The 15,237-nt window shown below is 42.5% G+C and overlaps 1 protein-coding gene across 8 annotated transcripts in view; it reads left to right on the top strand.

Moving 5' to 3' along the window:
• Positions 1-15,237, top strand: part of SPATS2 (spermatogenesis associated serine rich 2) — a 171,357-nt gene that overhangs the window by 103,165 nt on the left and 52,955 nt on the right. The window contains exon 4 of one of the 8 annotated variants that reach the window (XM_017894797.1): positions 7,672-7,766. The exons of the other annotated variants lie outside the window; for them this stretch is intronic. The gene's annotated coding sequence lies outside the window, so the exon portion shown is untranslated. The remainder of the gene's footprint in view (positions 1-7,671; positions 7,767-15,237) is intronic. 8 annotated transcript variants of the gene reach the window in all.

The raw sequence follows: 15,237 nt of genomic DNA, 5'->3' as shown, positions 1-15,237 counted from the left end.
CTTTTTTTTTTTTTGGAGATGGAGTTTCACTTTTGTTGCCCATGTTGGAGTGTAATGACGCAGTCTTGGCTCACTACAACCTCCACCTCCCAGGTTCAAGCGATTCTCCTGTCTCAGCCTCCCAAGTAGCTGGGATTACAGGCATCTACCACCACGCCCGGCTAATTTTTGTATTTTTAGTAGAGACGGGGTTTCATCATGTTGGCCAGGCTGGTCTTGAACTCCTGACCTCAGGAGATCCTCCCGCCTCAGCCTCCCAAAGTGCTGGAATTACAGGCATGAGCCACTACACCTGACCCCGTTTCTCATTTTTAGGAGTAATTTTTTTCTATGTGAAATAGACTGGTTTTATTGATAGTGCTAGAGATGTTTTAAGTCTTTTATTCACTTCCACCTGAAATATTTACATTATTTACATACCGTTTTAAGTCTATTATTTTCTCTAAAAGTTAAATTCCAAACAAAGTTGTAAATTATATTTGTGGTTTTGGTACAAATTAAAACAATAATAGAGATCGGAGAAAGAAAAATGTATCTTAGGAGCGGCTCACCAGCTGGTAAATCAACTGCATTTGCTTTTCGTGTACCTTCTAGTTCTTATCTGTTAGCAAGACTTCTTAAATTCTGCTTAGTGATAATCATGCCATAAGATCATCTCCTTCAGTTACCTTTTTTGGAGTGTGGCCCAACCACCTAGTACAGTTAGTTGTGTATAATCTTCTTGAGGAGCAATCGGAAGAGACTTGCGACATACCATCATTAGCCTTAGCCTTGTTCCAGTGTTTTGTTGCTTACCCATCAAAACTTTAAACTTATATTCAGCATATTTGTTTCTGCCTTAATTTAAGCTCATACTTCCTTTGTAGCTTCAGGGGAATAAAGAACAATTGTTTGACATCCTCTTCTTAAAAAACTTTGAGGGTAAATAAGAAAGGCAATGTGAATATGAGTAGTGGTATAAAACACTGACTGTTAGAACCAGACAAACTCAATTTTTTTTTTTTTTTTTTTTTTTTTGAGACGGAGTCTCGCTTTGTCGCCCGGGCTGGAGTGCAGTGGCCAGATCTCAGCTCACTGCAAGCTCTGCCTCCCGGGTTTATGCCATTCTTCTGCCTCAGCCTCCCGAGTAGCTGGGACTACAGGCGCCCGCCACCTCGCCCGGCTAGTTTTTTGTATTTTTTTAGTAGAGACGGGGTTTCACCGTATTAGCCAGGATGGTCTCGATCTCCTGACCTCGTGATCCGCCCGTCTCGACTTCCCAAAGTGCTGGGATTACAGGCTTGAGCCACCGCGCCTGGCCCGACAAACTCATTTTTAAATTCCATCTCTGTCACTAGCTATGTAGGCTGTCCTAGCAAGCTAGGAAGTCTGTTTACTGCTCTAGGTCTCCTCTTCTTTTCCTGTAAAATGGCAAGATCGCAGAAGACTTGTGTGTAGGAATATCAAGAGCATTAACTGAGATAATTCATGTAGAGCTGCTTCACAGTGTCTAGCAGAATGAAGCACTCATTAATGCCAGCTGCTGTTACGGTGGTCTGTTTAGCCTTTTTAAACTTGAGACCATTTATAATTCCTGTAACTCAGTAGTTCTCACCTGTTAGACCCAATGTTCCCTTTTTATTTTTATTTTTTTATTATTATCTTTTGAGACAGAGCCTTGCTCCATCAACCAGGCTGGAGTGCAGTGGCACAGTCAGCTCACTGCAGCCTCAAACATTTGAGCTCAAGCGATCATCCTGCCTTAGCCTCTTAAGTAGCTGGGACCATAGGATAGCACCTGGCTACTTTTTTTAAAAATTGTGTTGTAGAGACAGGATCTCACTGTGTTGCCTAAGCGGGTCTCGAGTTTTAGGTTTCAAGTGATCTTCCTGGCTTGGCCTCCCAGGGTGCTTGGATTACAGGTGCGAGCCACTGTGCCTGGCCAAAATTTGTATTTTAACCATTTTTAAGTGTATGACTCAGTGGCATTAGTACATTCCCATTGTTGTACAACCATTACTGCCATTCATGTCCAGAACTCTTTTCATATTATAAAACTGAAACTCTATACCCATTAAACAGTAACTTACCATTCCCTCCCAGTTGTTGGCAACCACCATTCTACCTACTGTCTTTGTGAATTTGACTACTCTAGGTAACACATATTTCAGTGAGATTAGACTGGGTGCAGTGGCTCACACCTGTAATCCCAGTACTTTGGGAGGGTCATTTGAGCCCAGGAGTTTGAAACCAGCCTGGGCAACACAGTGAGATCCCATCTCTACAAAAAAATTTTAAAAATTACCCAGGGCATGGTGGGGCGTGCCTTTAGTCCACGCTTCTTGGGAGGCTGAGGTGGGAGGATCACTTAAACCCAGGAGGTTGAGTCTGTAGTGAGCCAAGTTTGCGCCAGTGCACTCCAGCCTAGGCGACAGAGCAAGACTCTCTGTCTCAAAACTGCCCCCCAACCAAAAATTTATTATTGAAAAGTTTAAAATTATGAAAAGTAGAAGAGTGTGAGGAACTCCTATATACCTGTAACTCAGGTTCAATAATTAGCTACATATGACTATTTTTTTTTGTCTGTGTTTCCACCCATCTCTGATGGTTTATTTTGAAGCAACTTTCTCCCACTATCTTAAGGAAAGACTTTTAAAATAAAATGTACTAACCAGAATTGAAAAGAATTAATGTCAGTACATTATTACATATAGAATTAAGAACACCTGTTCATCAAAAGGCACAATTAAGAGAATGAAAAGGCAAGTTACAGAATGGGAGAAGAAACTTGGATTATATTTAATAGACAGAGAAATACAACAAATCAATAAGAAACAGACAACTCCCCTTTCCAGAAACTGGGCAAGAATAGGCATGTCAGGAAAGAGAATATCCAAATGGCTAATAATATATATAGGCACTCAGTCCCTTTAGAAGTAAGTGAAATGCAAATTGAAACCCTAATGAGATAACTATAATACTGATCTCATACCAGAATCACTAAAATTGAAAAGAATAACAGCGCCGGGCGTGGTGTCTCACGGCTTTAATCCCAGCACTTTGGGAGGCTGAGGTTGGTCAGATCCCTTGAGCTCAGGAGTTTGAGACCAGCCTGAGCAACACGGCGAAACCCCGTCTCTACAAAAAGTAAAAAATTAGCCAGGCATGGTGGCGTATGTCTGTAATCCCACTGTAATGTCAGCTACTCAGGAGACTTAGGCCGGATTGCTTGAGCCCGGGTAGTTGAGGCAGTGAGCCGTGATTGTGTCACTGCACACAGCCTGGGCGACAGAGTGAGACCCTGTCTCAAAAAAATAAAATAATAATAATAATAATAATAATAATGAAAGCAAAGAGTTTATGGGGAACAATAGAAACTTGGTGGGGCATGGTGGCTTACACGTATAATCCTGGCACTTTGGGAGGCCGAGATAGGCAAATCACCTGAGTTCAGGAGTTTGAAACCAGTCTAGCCATCATGGCAAAAAACCCATCTCTACTAAAAATACAAAAATTATCTGGGCATAGTAACACACGCCTGTAATCCCAGCTTCTCAGGAGGCTGAGACAGTAGAATCACTTGAGCCCAAGAGGTGGAGGTTGCAGTGAACTGAGATCATACCACTGTACTCCATCCAGCCTGAGCAACAGAGCAAGACTGTCTCACACACACATACACACACAAAAAAATCTCAAATACTGCTAGTGAGAATCTAAATTGGTACAGCGTCTTTGAAAAACTGTTTGACAGTATATACTGAAGTTGAAGCTACACATATCATATTTAGTTCTATTTTTGTATATGTTCAACAGAAGTGCATTCCTAGCTACACCGTAACACTTGTACAAGAATATTGAAAACAGCATTGTTTGTATTGTCCCAAAACTGGAAGCAACCCGGTTGCCCATCACTAGCAGAATAGATAAGTAAATAATGGCATAGTCATACTGTGAAATACTATTCGGAAATGAAAACGAATAAACTGCGTTTACTTGTAAGAACCTAATATGAGTCTTACAACACGACGTTGAGCAAAAATCCAAATGCACACCAAAAATAAAATGCATACAGGGTTATTCCTTTTATAGATAATGGTAAGACTATACCATAATATTTAGGGATGTATGCTTAAGTGATATGAATTATAAAGAAAGGAAGTGAAAGTCCAGAGAGCGATTACCTTTCGTGAGTGGGAGATGGAGAGGGGTCATGATGAAGACTTCTAAGTACTAGCAGTGTTTTATTTCTTCACCTGGGTAGTAGTACTTGGGTATTTGCTTTGTGATAAATTATCAGACCATAATCCTTTATGTATTTGCACCATACATGTGTTATATATCAGCATAACTTTTAAGAGGACATTTCATTTGCCCAGAACAGGCTTAAACAAGCGTGTTACTTAAGTAGAGTGTCTCTTATCTTCACAAGTTTAACACTTAAAGCTGCCTTGTGATAATTTTAACAATTATTTGGAGACAGGAATATTTATGATTGAAGTTGATTATTGACTTCTAAGTCAGTTTAAGAAAAAATCTGACAGGTTTAATTATCATTCACATGAAGGTTAATGAGTGAAGAGTGACAGATTTTGCAGTGCTGTAGTGTTATGAGAAAGGTCGTGGTTTAGTTGGAGACAGAAGCATGCGATTAGGATTGACCTATTCATTTCTGTACTTTGAAGCAAGGTAGATGGGTGGAGAGGGAAAGCATTCACTATTTTACAGTTCTAGAAGGAACATCCAAAGCAAAGTCTTTTAACAACAAACAACTTCTCTCAGATCTAAACTGGAATTAGTACTATTATGTATGAAATGAAACACAGAGTTAAAATAAGAAATCATTTCCCATTCCTCACTGTCCAGATTCTTACTAGCTATTCTGTACTGATCTTAGTTAACTGGAAGTTTGAGTTTTAATACCTGGTTGTCCATCACTGGCAGAATAGATAAATAAATGATGTCATAATCATACAATGAAATATTATTCAGTGATTGTGTTAGTCCATTTTCCTGCTGCTGATAAAGACATAACCGAAACTGGGCAATTTACAAAAGAAAGAGGTTTATTGGATTTACAGTGTCACGTGATTGGGGAGGCCTCGCAATCATGGTGGAAGGCAAGGAGGAGCAAGTCACATCTTATGTGTATCTCTTTTTGCAGCAGGCAATGAGAGAGTTTGTGCAGAGAAACTCCCATTTTTGAAACCATCAGATCTCATGAGACCCATTCACTATCACAAGAGCAGCATGGGAAAGACCTGCCCCCGTGATCCAGTCATCTCCCACTGGCTGTCTCCCACAACACGTGGGAATTATGGGAGCTACAAGATGAGATTTGGGTGGGGATGCAGAGTCAAACCATATGAAAATGAATAAACTGCCTTTACTTGCAAGAACATAACATGAGTCTTACTACATGATGTTGAGCAAAACTCCAAATGCATGCCAAAAATAAAATGCATACAGGGTTATTCCTTTATAGATAAAGGTAAAACTAAACCGTAATATTTAGGGATATATGCTTAAGTTGTATGAATTATAACGAAAGGAAGCATTAAAGATACTTTAATTTTTTGACGTACATAATTGAATTTCTTTGAGTATTCTTGTTGCTACAAAAAAATTACAACTGAATTTCTTTACTGGTATACTGGTAGAATTCTTGTTGTTGTTGTTGTTGTTGCTCTGTAGCCCAGGCTGGAGTGCCGTGGCGTAATCTCGGCTCACTGCAACCTCTACCTCCAATCTCGGCTCACTGCAACCTCCACCTCCCTGGTTCAAGCAGTTCCCCTGCCTCAGCCTCCCGAGTAGCTGGGATTACAGGTGCATGTCACCAAACCTGGCTAGTTTTTTTTGTATTTTTAGTAGAGATGGGGTTTCACCGTTTTGGCTACACTAGTCTTGAGCTGCTGACCTCAGGCAATCTACCCGCCTTGGCCTCCCAAAGTGCTGGGATTACAGGCGTGAGCCACCACGCCCGGCCTGGTAGACTTCTTAAGAATCTGAAAGAGAGGAAGAGGAAAGAATTTTTTTAAAACTACATTTCATTTCGTATTTAGGAAAACGAATTCCAGACTAATGAGAGATGTCCTGGAGACAGAAGAGTGGGCATTAAAGTCAATTTCATTGCCTCCTGGCTGTTCTCTAGAGTATAGTACTAATGATACGGAAGTCAGGGAGGGAAGTGCTGGGAAGGGAAGGGCTGTGGTCCCATTGAATGATATTGAAGGGTGGAAGGGTGTGGTCCTTGGCTAGGGCTCCATCCCAGGCCTATGACCTAGGTGAGGATAGGCATTTTTGTTTTCCTGGCCAAATGTTGCATTTCCCAAGACCACTCTGGCCTGCCATGCCCCCATCCTATGCGTATAGAAACTCAGAGACCCTAGCAGGAAGACACACAGGTGGCTCGACCTGGAGAGGAGCACATCAGGGGAGGAACACACGGGCTGCTGTAGGTAGAGAGGAATGCACCGACAGCCACCAGCACGCCAGCAGGTCACTGACCGGCAGAATGACGTGGAGTTTGGCTGGGGCAGTAGGAGGAGGGCCTGGGCCACGGCCCGACTCCAGGGAAAAACCATCTCCCTTCTGGCTCCCCCATCTGCTGAGAGCTACTTCCACTCAATAAAACCTTGCACTTATTCTCCAAGCCCATGTGTTAGTCTGATTCTTCTGGTACAACAAGGCAAGAAACCCCAGGATACAGAAATCACTCTGTCTTTGTGATAAGACGGGTCTAATCGACACAACACAGGCCACCTATGGACGGTAGGTCGCTAAACCGAAAGAGCATCCTGTAACACACACCCACTGGGGCTTCAGCTGTAAACATTCACCCCTAGACACTGCCTGTCCGTATGCTTCCCTAGAGGTTTGAGCAGCAGGGCACTAAAGAAGTGAGCCACACCCCCATTGCACACCCTGCGATGGGGGGCAAGGGAACTTTTCTTGTTGCACTAAGGTTTGTGAAAGGTGGACTGACTTGGAGGAATTGACAGGAATCAGAACAAACCTTTTAAACAGTGAGACCCTCAATAGTTCTTGGAACTTAGCTGGGTGCAGTGGCTCACGCCTGTAATCCCAGCACTTTGGGAGGTCGAGGCAGGCAGACCGCCTGAGGTCAAGAGTTCGAAACCAGCTTGCCCAACATGATGAAACCTCGTTTCTACTAAAAATACAAAATTAGCCAGGCATGGTGGCACATGCCTGTAATCCCAGCTATTTGGGAGGGTGAGGCAGGAGAATCGTTTGAACGTGGGAGGCAGAGGTTGCAGTGAGCCAAGATCACCATTGCACTCCAGCCTGGGCAACAAGAGTGAAACTTCTCTAAAAATAATAATAATAATAATTCTTGGAATTTAATAATTAAAAGCTTATTCTGTTGCCCTGAAAACTCAGGAAATCTGTGAGGGAGAGTAAGGTAGGATTTAATTGCTTGTCTACCTCCTTCCCATAAAAACCCTGATGTTTCCATCAAGCTCTACCTGGAAAAGTCAGAACTCATTCTAGAAGTTTGTAAACTTCCGGTTTAAGTGCTTTGTCTCATAAGAAGAGGCACAGCATCCTTCAGAATATAGTTGAAATGGCACCCAAAGGAGCAAAGTAAGGAAAAAATTTCATCAGCTGTTGAGACTATAGACAAATGAAAGCAGAAATAACAGGAAGATAAAAGGCTGCTTTCTTGCATTGCAGCAGATTGACTGGTAATTGGACAAGCGTGGATTTCTTCTGAACCTGTGAGTTGCAGTAGTCACCTGATAGAAGACTGATTGATGAACCGTCAGTTGGTATGCTTACAACCTACTGAGAGGATATGTGTAGTCTGGCCATTGGCAACAAAGATGGCGTTATTCTTAAATAAGTTATAAAGAATTAGATATGTATAAAAGTGTTAGCATTTCAAAAGGCTACAGTAACACACTATGGTAGTATTAAAGCAGACTAGAAGTCCTACAAAATGGCATTTTAACATATTTTTCTAAATTTCCCTGATTTGCTCTGATTTGGTTCCCTTCCAAACTTGATTCCCTATTATTTACTCATTCTCTTTTTCATAAATATTTTATTTCCTACCAAAACTGCCAAGACCAGCTCGGTCGGAGAGACCCTAACCCAGCAGTACTGGAGGAATTAAAGACACACACACAGAAATATAGAGGTGTGAAGTGGAAAATCAGGGGTATCACAGTCTTCAGAGCTGAGAGCCCTAACAGAGGTTTACCCACGTATTTATTAACAGCAATCCAGTCATTAGCGTTGTTTCTATAGATATTAGATTAACTAGAAGTATCCCTTATGGGAAATGAAGGGATGGGCCGAAATCAAGGGATGGGTTGGGCTAGTTATCTGCAGCAGGAGCATGTCCTTAAGGCACAGATTGCTCATGCTATTGTTTGTGGTTTAAGAACGCCTTTAAGTGGTTTTCCGCCCTGGGTGGGCCAGGTGTTCCTTGCCCTCATTCCCGTAAACCCACAACCTTCCAGCATGGGCGTTATGGCCATCATAAACATGTGGCAGTGCTGCAGAGATTTTGTTTACGGCCAGATTTTTTTTTGGGGGGAGGGGCCTGTTCCCAACGTGTCCCCCTTTGATTTTTAAAGGGATAAAAGCAAAGGCAGCTTTGTCATGGTGAGCTACTTCTCACCATGCAGGAGTCAGGATCTGCATCTGCAGACTATACAAAGACAACACAGATTAAAAGCACAATCATCATTGAAATCACAGAGCTTCCAAGTGTTTTTATCTATTTTAATGGGTTACTAGCTGCTAATCTGTCTGCAGCTCCTTTAAGCACTCCAGTTCCTGGCATTAAGGTCAGGTGTGCCTGGGATGTTTTAAATATTTGTTTTTTTAATTTTGCAATATCCAAAAACAAAGTTTGCAGAGTGTCATTCTAGATGCTTTTTTATTCTTTCCCAAATTTTGATATTATTAAGAGCTATTAATAGTTTCCACAAATCCTTATGTTTAGCTCCTACAACGGGCCATATCATTTGAGGTTGAAGTGCCACTAAACCACCATGGTTCCAGATAATAAGAACTTTTGCCATACTTCTTATCATTTCTACCATCTTACCGTTTTGTTCAGACCATCTGAACACAGTGTGGCCATGGCACGCAGACTGAGAGGTGCAATCAAGCTAAACATCCCCTTAGAGGACCAATGAATAATGATTCCATAGGAATCGTGCAGCATGATTTTTTGGGCCTGTTCTGCAATGCAATCTTCCTAAACAAGTATGTTCATTTTTTCTAACTGGGTCCAATCCTGTTTACAAATAGGTTTTTGAGGGTGGTATATGCCTCAGTTATTGGAGCAGATTTATTATGGTAAATACTAAGATCAGAAAGCATGTGTAACTGTGTCATAGAGTGATTACATCCAGGCATTATTGCCAGCCAAGATTGATAAATATGCCCACTAGGTATAATTGTTCTCTGTGTCAGCCCTTGTTGAAGGAATACTCACGGCAATGGTGATCACCGCTATCATAGCTACCATTAGATTACTCACTGTGATTGGTTGTCCCGCTTTCCTCAGGTTTTCTTCCGCCATCTGTGACAGCTTCTTGATCTGTCCTCAGGTGGGTGGCTGTGTTCAATGGGTGTTGCTTGTGACAGCTGGCGTCCTCCTCAGCGTCAGGCTTGATATGACTGCAACTGGGGGGTCCTTGGGATCCTCCTGGAATCTCTTCCGTGGCATCTGGCTCATGATAAGGTTTCAGGTGTCTTGATGGTATCCAAATCGGCTGTTCATTTTGACCTGGAGAAACAAGCATAACCTCTACCCCAAGTTGTTATTTTACTGATTTCCCAACTTATTGTTATCGGATCTCTCCATCAAACCAGTTGTTCTGTGTCTGTCTTTGCAACTGGTATCTGTAGATGCTGTTCAGCTGCTGCTAACATCTGGCCTTTGGGCAGGCTCAAAAAATTTAAAGTTAATAATGCTAGATTCAACTGTTTATGGGCTGTCCCATAATCCCTGTTTCTCCCCGTTTTTTGTTTTTGTTATCAGTTGTTCCTCTGTATGAAATCGTAACTGAGCATTTTCAATTAACTGTATGGAATGAACCATGTATGAAGAATCAGAAATCACATTAATAGGCATATCAAAAACAGTCAGTACTTCAATTACAGCTACAATCTCCGCTTCTTGTAGGGCGTCTGGAAAACTTTACTCTTCAATCCAGAATAAGAAGCTTTTTATAAAAGCTTTCTATATTTGTGCTTTCATGAGAGGGATAATAATTTTTCCAAGATCATATCTATGTAATTTGACAATCCGAGTTCTCCCAATTCCTATCATAGTAGAAATTTGATCTAAATAAGGAGTTAGAGTCCATGAATTAGTATATGGAAGAAAAAGCCACTCTACTAAGTCCTGTTCTTGGACAATAACACCAGTGGGTGAATGCTGAGTTGAAAAAATGAGCAAATCTAGAGTCTTCTCTGGATCTATTCTATTTATTTGAGCTTTATGGACTTGCTTGTCACAGTTAAAACAAACTCCAGGAAATGGAGTATTTCCTTTATCCACTCTCAGTCCTGCCATTGCCTGTGCTAGCAGAGTAGCCTTATGCAGATTACCTCCGATACCATCACAGGCCTTGATATAATCAACTAAATGTGCTTTCCCTCTGATAGGTCACAGAGCAGCCTGGCAATTGGGATTAGCATTGTTGAAAGCTAATAACTGCAGCACTATATCCTACAATCACTTTTTTTAAGAGACTCCTGTAACTGAGCTATAAAATCCACGTATGGTTCTTTTGGTCCCTGTTTTATAGCACTAAAGGAAGGGTATTGTTCTCCACATGAAGTGATTTTTTCCCAAGCTCTAATGTACACTCCTCTAAGCTGTTATATGGCATCATCCTGCATGACCACTTGTGCATCTAAACCAGCCCAGCCGCCAACCCTCAAAAGTTAGTCTGCAGTTATATTTGAGGTTGGGCCTGGGCATTGCGAGCAGCCTGAATGGAAGCTTCATCTGCCCACCAAGTTTTAAATGGTAAGAACTGAGCAGGAGTTAGACAAGCTCGAGTAAGAGCATCCTGGTCAGTAGGAATCATCTGACTGGAAACAGCAACATTCTCTAACAGTCCCATTACAAAAGGAGAACCTGGTCCATACTGATTTATAGCTTGTTTAAATTATTTGAGTAATTTAAAAGGAAATGGCTCAAATGTAGCTATATTTCCCTGTTGATCTGGGGGGTGTATTCTAACAGGGAACTACCGTTTCTAAATCACCCTCTCGTCTAGCTTGCTGAATTCCTGTCTGAATAGAACTAAGAGGGGTCACTTGAGGGGCTGCTCAAACAGTCACTGGGGCAAATACTTTTCTCCCAGTGTCCTCTGGAAAAGAAAGATCTGGAGGGTCTTTTTCTTCAAAATAATAATGTGGGGGTACAGAAGGGTAAGGATGAACCTCTCCCTCCTTTGCCACTTTAGCTTTAGCTGGCAAACCTGCTCTATAACCTCTTCTGTTACTTCGTTATGTTCTCCTTCCTCCTCATCATCAGTGTGAAAAAGTTCCAAGGTGGAACGAACCAGACTCCACACTTGTCCCATCGTTACCCTGATGCTTCCGAGCTCCCCTTCTTACTCACCCGGGGTTTGCTTTAAGAGTACTTGGGTGTCCTCCAGCTAGTTCCAGGTTCTGTAACCGTCACTCTGGTGACCCTTTGACCTGGATTCAAGCCCACACGATGGACACCACTTGCTGAGACCAGCTCGGTCAGGGAGACCCTAACCTAGTGGTGCTAGAGGAATTAAAGACACACACAGAAATATAGAGGTGTGAAGTGGGAAATCAGGGGTCTCACAGCCTTCAGAGCTGAGAGCCCCGAACAGATTTACCCACGTATTTATTAACAGCAAGCCAGTCATTAGCATTTTTTCTGTAGATATTAGATTAACTAAAAGTATCCCTTATGGGAAACGAAGGGATGGGCTGAAATAAAGGGATGGGTTGGGCTAGTTATCTGCAGCAGGAGCATGTCCTTAAGGCAGAGATCACTTATGCTCTTGTTTGTGGTTTAAGAATGCCTTTAGGCCGGGCGCGGTGGCTCAAGCCTNTGCCTTTAAGTGGTTTTCTGCCCTGGGCAGGCCAGGTGTTCCTTGCCCTCATTCTGGTAAACCCACAACCTTCCAGCGTGGGCATTATGGCCATCATGAACGTATCACAGTGCTGCAGAGATTTTATTTATGGCCAGATTTTGGGGGACCTGTTCCCAAAAAAAAAGTCATATTTCCTCCAATAAGTGGTAAGTTGGCAGATTTACCACCCAGGAAATTAAAGTTAGTGGTATCTTTAGTTTTTGTTTGTTGTGGTTTTGTCTTTTTTATTTATTTTATTTATTTTAATTTTTGAGACAGGGTCTTGCTCTGTTGCCCAGGCTGGAGTGCAGTGGCATACTCATAGCTCCCTGCAACCTCAGACTCCTGGGCTCAAGCAGTGCTCTTGCCTCAGCCTCCCAAGTATGCATGCCACCATGCCCAGCTACTTTTAAATTTTGTATAGAAATGGGGTCTAGCTGTGTTGCCCAGGCAGGTCTCAAGCTCCTGGCCTCAGGTGATACTCCTATCTTGGCATCCGAAAGTGCTGGGATTACAGGTGTGAGCCACCACACCCAGCCAGCATCTTTAGTTGTGAAGTTCTGAATAGGCCTTAACTACTAATTCTTGTGACAATAACTTCCTTTTCTTTACACTTATATTTGTACAATATAACCCCAGTCCCCACATTTGCCATTAGTGCACATGAAGAAACTGAACTCCACTTGTAATTTTATTGGTGACTTACACGTGGATTATTCTCAAACTTGGCTTGAGACAAAGCAATTCCAGGCAAGTGGTCACTTTGCTTTATGGTCCAGTATTGGCTGTCTTCAGTCTGAAGGAGAACTTCGGGTTGTTTAATTGTTCATGAGATACCATTTCTGCAAGAGTTGGCACTTACATACGCTCTGCTCTTGAGCTTACTTTTTACTTTTTAGGAGGAAGTTGATACCATTAGAGAAAATATGTCAAATAATAATCATACTTGTCGGATTATCTAGACTTCTGGGCTTTACCTGTATTTCACTGGATCTTACCTCTTCTGGTCTTTCTTTGGTCATGGTGAAATTGTTACAGGATCTTTGGGGTGTCACTTTTCTGGCCAGAAACCTCTGTGGCCAGTGATGCCTTTGCCTGAGTTCTTGTCCTGCATCCAGGAAGAATGACGTATGCAAAGAAGTAGAAGGTGAACAAGATGAAGAGGAGCTTTATTGAGTGTTACAGCAGCTCAGCGGAGACCCACAGTGGGTACCTCCTCTCTGTAGGCAGGTCATCTCCTACAGAGTGTTCAGCTCTCAACAGAGAGGAGGCCCTGTAGAGGATGGTTCCTCTCTGTCAGCAGGTCGTTCCATTGTCTCTGCAGCTCTCAGCGGAGAATGTGGCTCCTCTCTGCAGCAGGTTGTCCCTGTCCTCTCTCCATCCCTGCCCCGCTCTGGCTGAGCCAGGGACTTTTGTCGACCTCAGAGGAGAGAAAGTGTGTGCCAGTTGGTCCGTGGGTGGCCATGGGTGGGCCTGGAAAAGGCACCACAAGTCCCTACCTGAGTATGCTGGACTAGCAGCCTGGCCCCCAGCCTTCAGAAGGCCCTCCCTGGCCTGAAGGTGGGGCCTAACCAGGGACCTGTTCCCTTCTGCCCAGAATTTACTTGTCTCCTGCTGCCATTCATAGCACCCTGGCTCAGCCAACTTGGCTGAGACCGGAGCAGGCGCAGACAGCAGAGAGAAGCCAGACAGCAGGAGCAGGCACTTCCTAGCCTGTGAGGGCAGGGAGGCCTTCCTATGGCCTCAAGAGTACAGGGATGCCTGAGTGTGCAGCTATGGTTTGGGCAGCTGCAGCTGGGAGATGGGGTCTCCTGCCTGCTTCATGGAGCGGGAGGTCTGAGTCTACAGCCAGTTTTGGCAGTGGCACCTGGGGAGTTCCTGCCCCAACTCAGAAGAGGTAGGGCTCCTGCTCCCCCACTCCCAACCCCACCCCCTGCCCACTTTCAGGCTCCACTGAGTGTGTATCCCTGGTGGCCTAGTGGCGCCTCCTTGCTGAAGCCAGTGTGATGGCAGCAGCAAGCCATCTGGAGTGGCTGCTGCCATCAAAATGTGAATAATATTGTTACTCAGCTTGCTTTATGTATGTGTAAGGCATATCAGTAGATTATAGCAAGAATCTGAGATCCTTAGAAGAAAGACTATATCTCAAGATACTGTTAAAATAATAGCAACTTGAGAACTAGTATATTTGATGAGTTACACAGCACTAGTGTAAAGCCTAAAACCTGGACTCACTTTGATTCTACAGTAGGATTTACTGTGTGACTTTGGGCAAGGAGTAGTACCATGACTGATTTTCTCATCAATATAAGATTAAGAGAAGATATTCTGGGAGGGATTATAATTCCATTTTTCTCCTCGCTTGTCAGAGGGAATAATTTGCCATTATGTTAACAAAAGAAAGATACAAGCAATCCAAAACTGTTAAGTTTTTGGTTGTTGAATTTGGATACAAATTCAGTAGCCCCCATGAGAATCCTTAGACTTGGGTTCCACCACCTCAGGCTCAGCTATTTCTATGTCATTCTCAGTGCCTAAAAACAACTTTTGCCTAATTTTGAAGCCAGCAAAACAATAACAAAAACCCGTAGTATTTACAAATATGTCATTTGTACTGTAAATAACATACTTTTTCTAAAATATACCTACACTTGTCTCTGTAGTGAGCAGCCTAGAATTTGAGCACAGGGTTTTCTATGATAGAAATAATCTGCTCATGAATAATTGTATCAAATTCACTTCAGTGCATCTAAGAGCCTTACTGTGTGTTCATGTTAGCTCTGCCAAACCTCTTTAGATAGGACCCAAGGTGGTGAGCTTTTAATAATTTTCATTCCACAATAGTGTTATTGTGAAGGTCTAGCTTATGTATTTAGTATCGTACAGTTTGATAAATCAACGCATTGTTGTTATATTGAGATGGTTATTCATTTTTTTACCAGTCTCTTGCACTAGACTGTAAAACTCTAAGAGGGCATGTGTCTTGTTCACTGTTGCATCCTAGTGTATCTCAATGCCTGCAGCAGTACATGGATATACAAAACACCTCTTAGAGACCTTGGTGACCTTTCTTTTGTATGTATACCAAGAAGCAGAATTGCTGGATCATATGGTAGTTCTATGTTTTATCTTTTTTTTTTTTTTTTTTTTTTTT

This window comes from Rhinopithecus bieti, unplaced genomic scaffold (assembly GCF_001698545.2).
Source record: "Rhinopithecus bieti isolate Rb0 unplaced genomic scaffold, ASM169854v2 scaffold_24390, whole genome shotgun sequence".
NCBI classification, from domain to species: domain Eukaryota; kingdom Metazoa; phylum Chordata; class Mammalia; order Primates; family Cercopithecidae; genus Rhinopithecus; species Rhinopithecus bieti.
The sequence above is the reverse complement of the archived record's forward strand: the minus strand, read 5'-3'. Positions and strand labels throughout refer to the sequence as shown.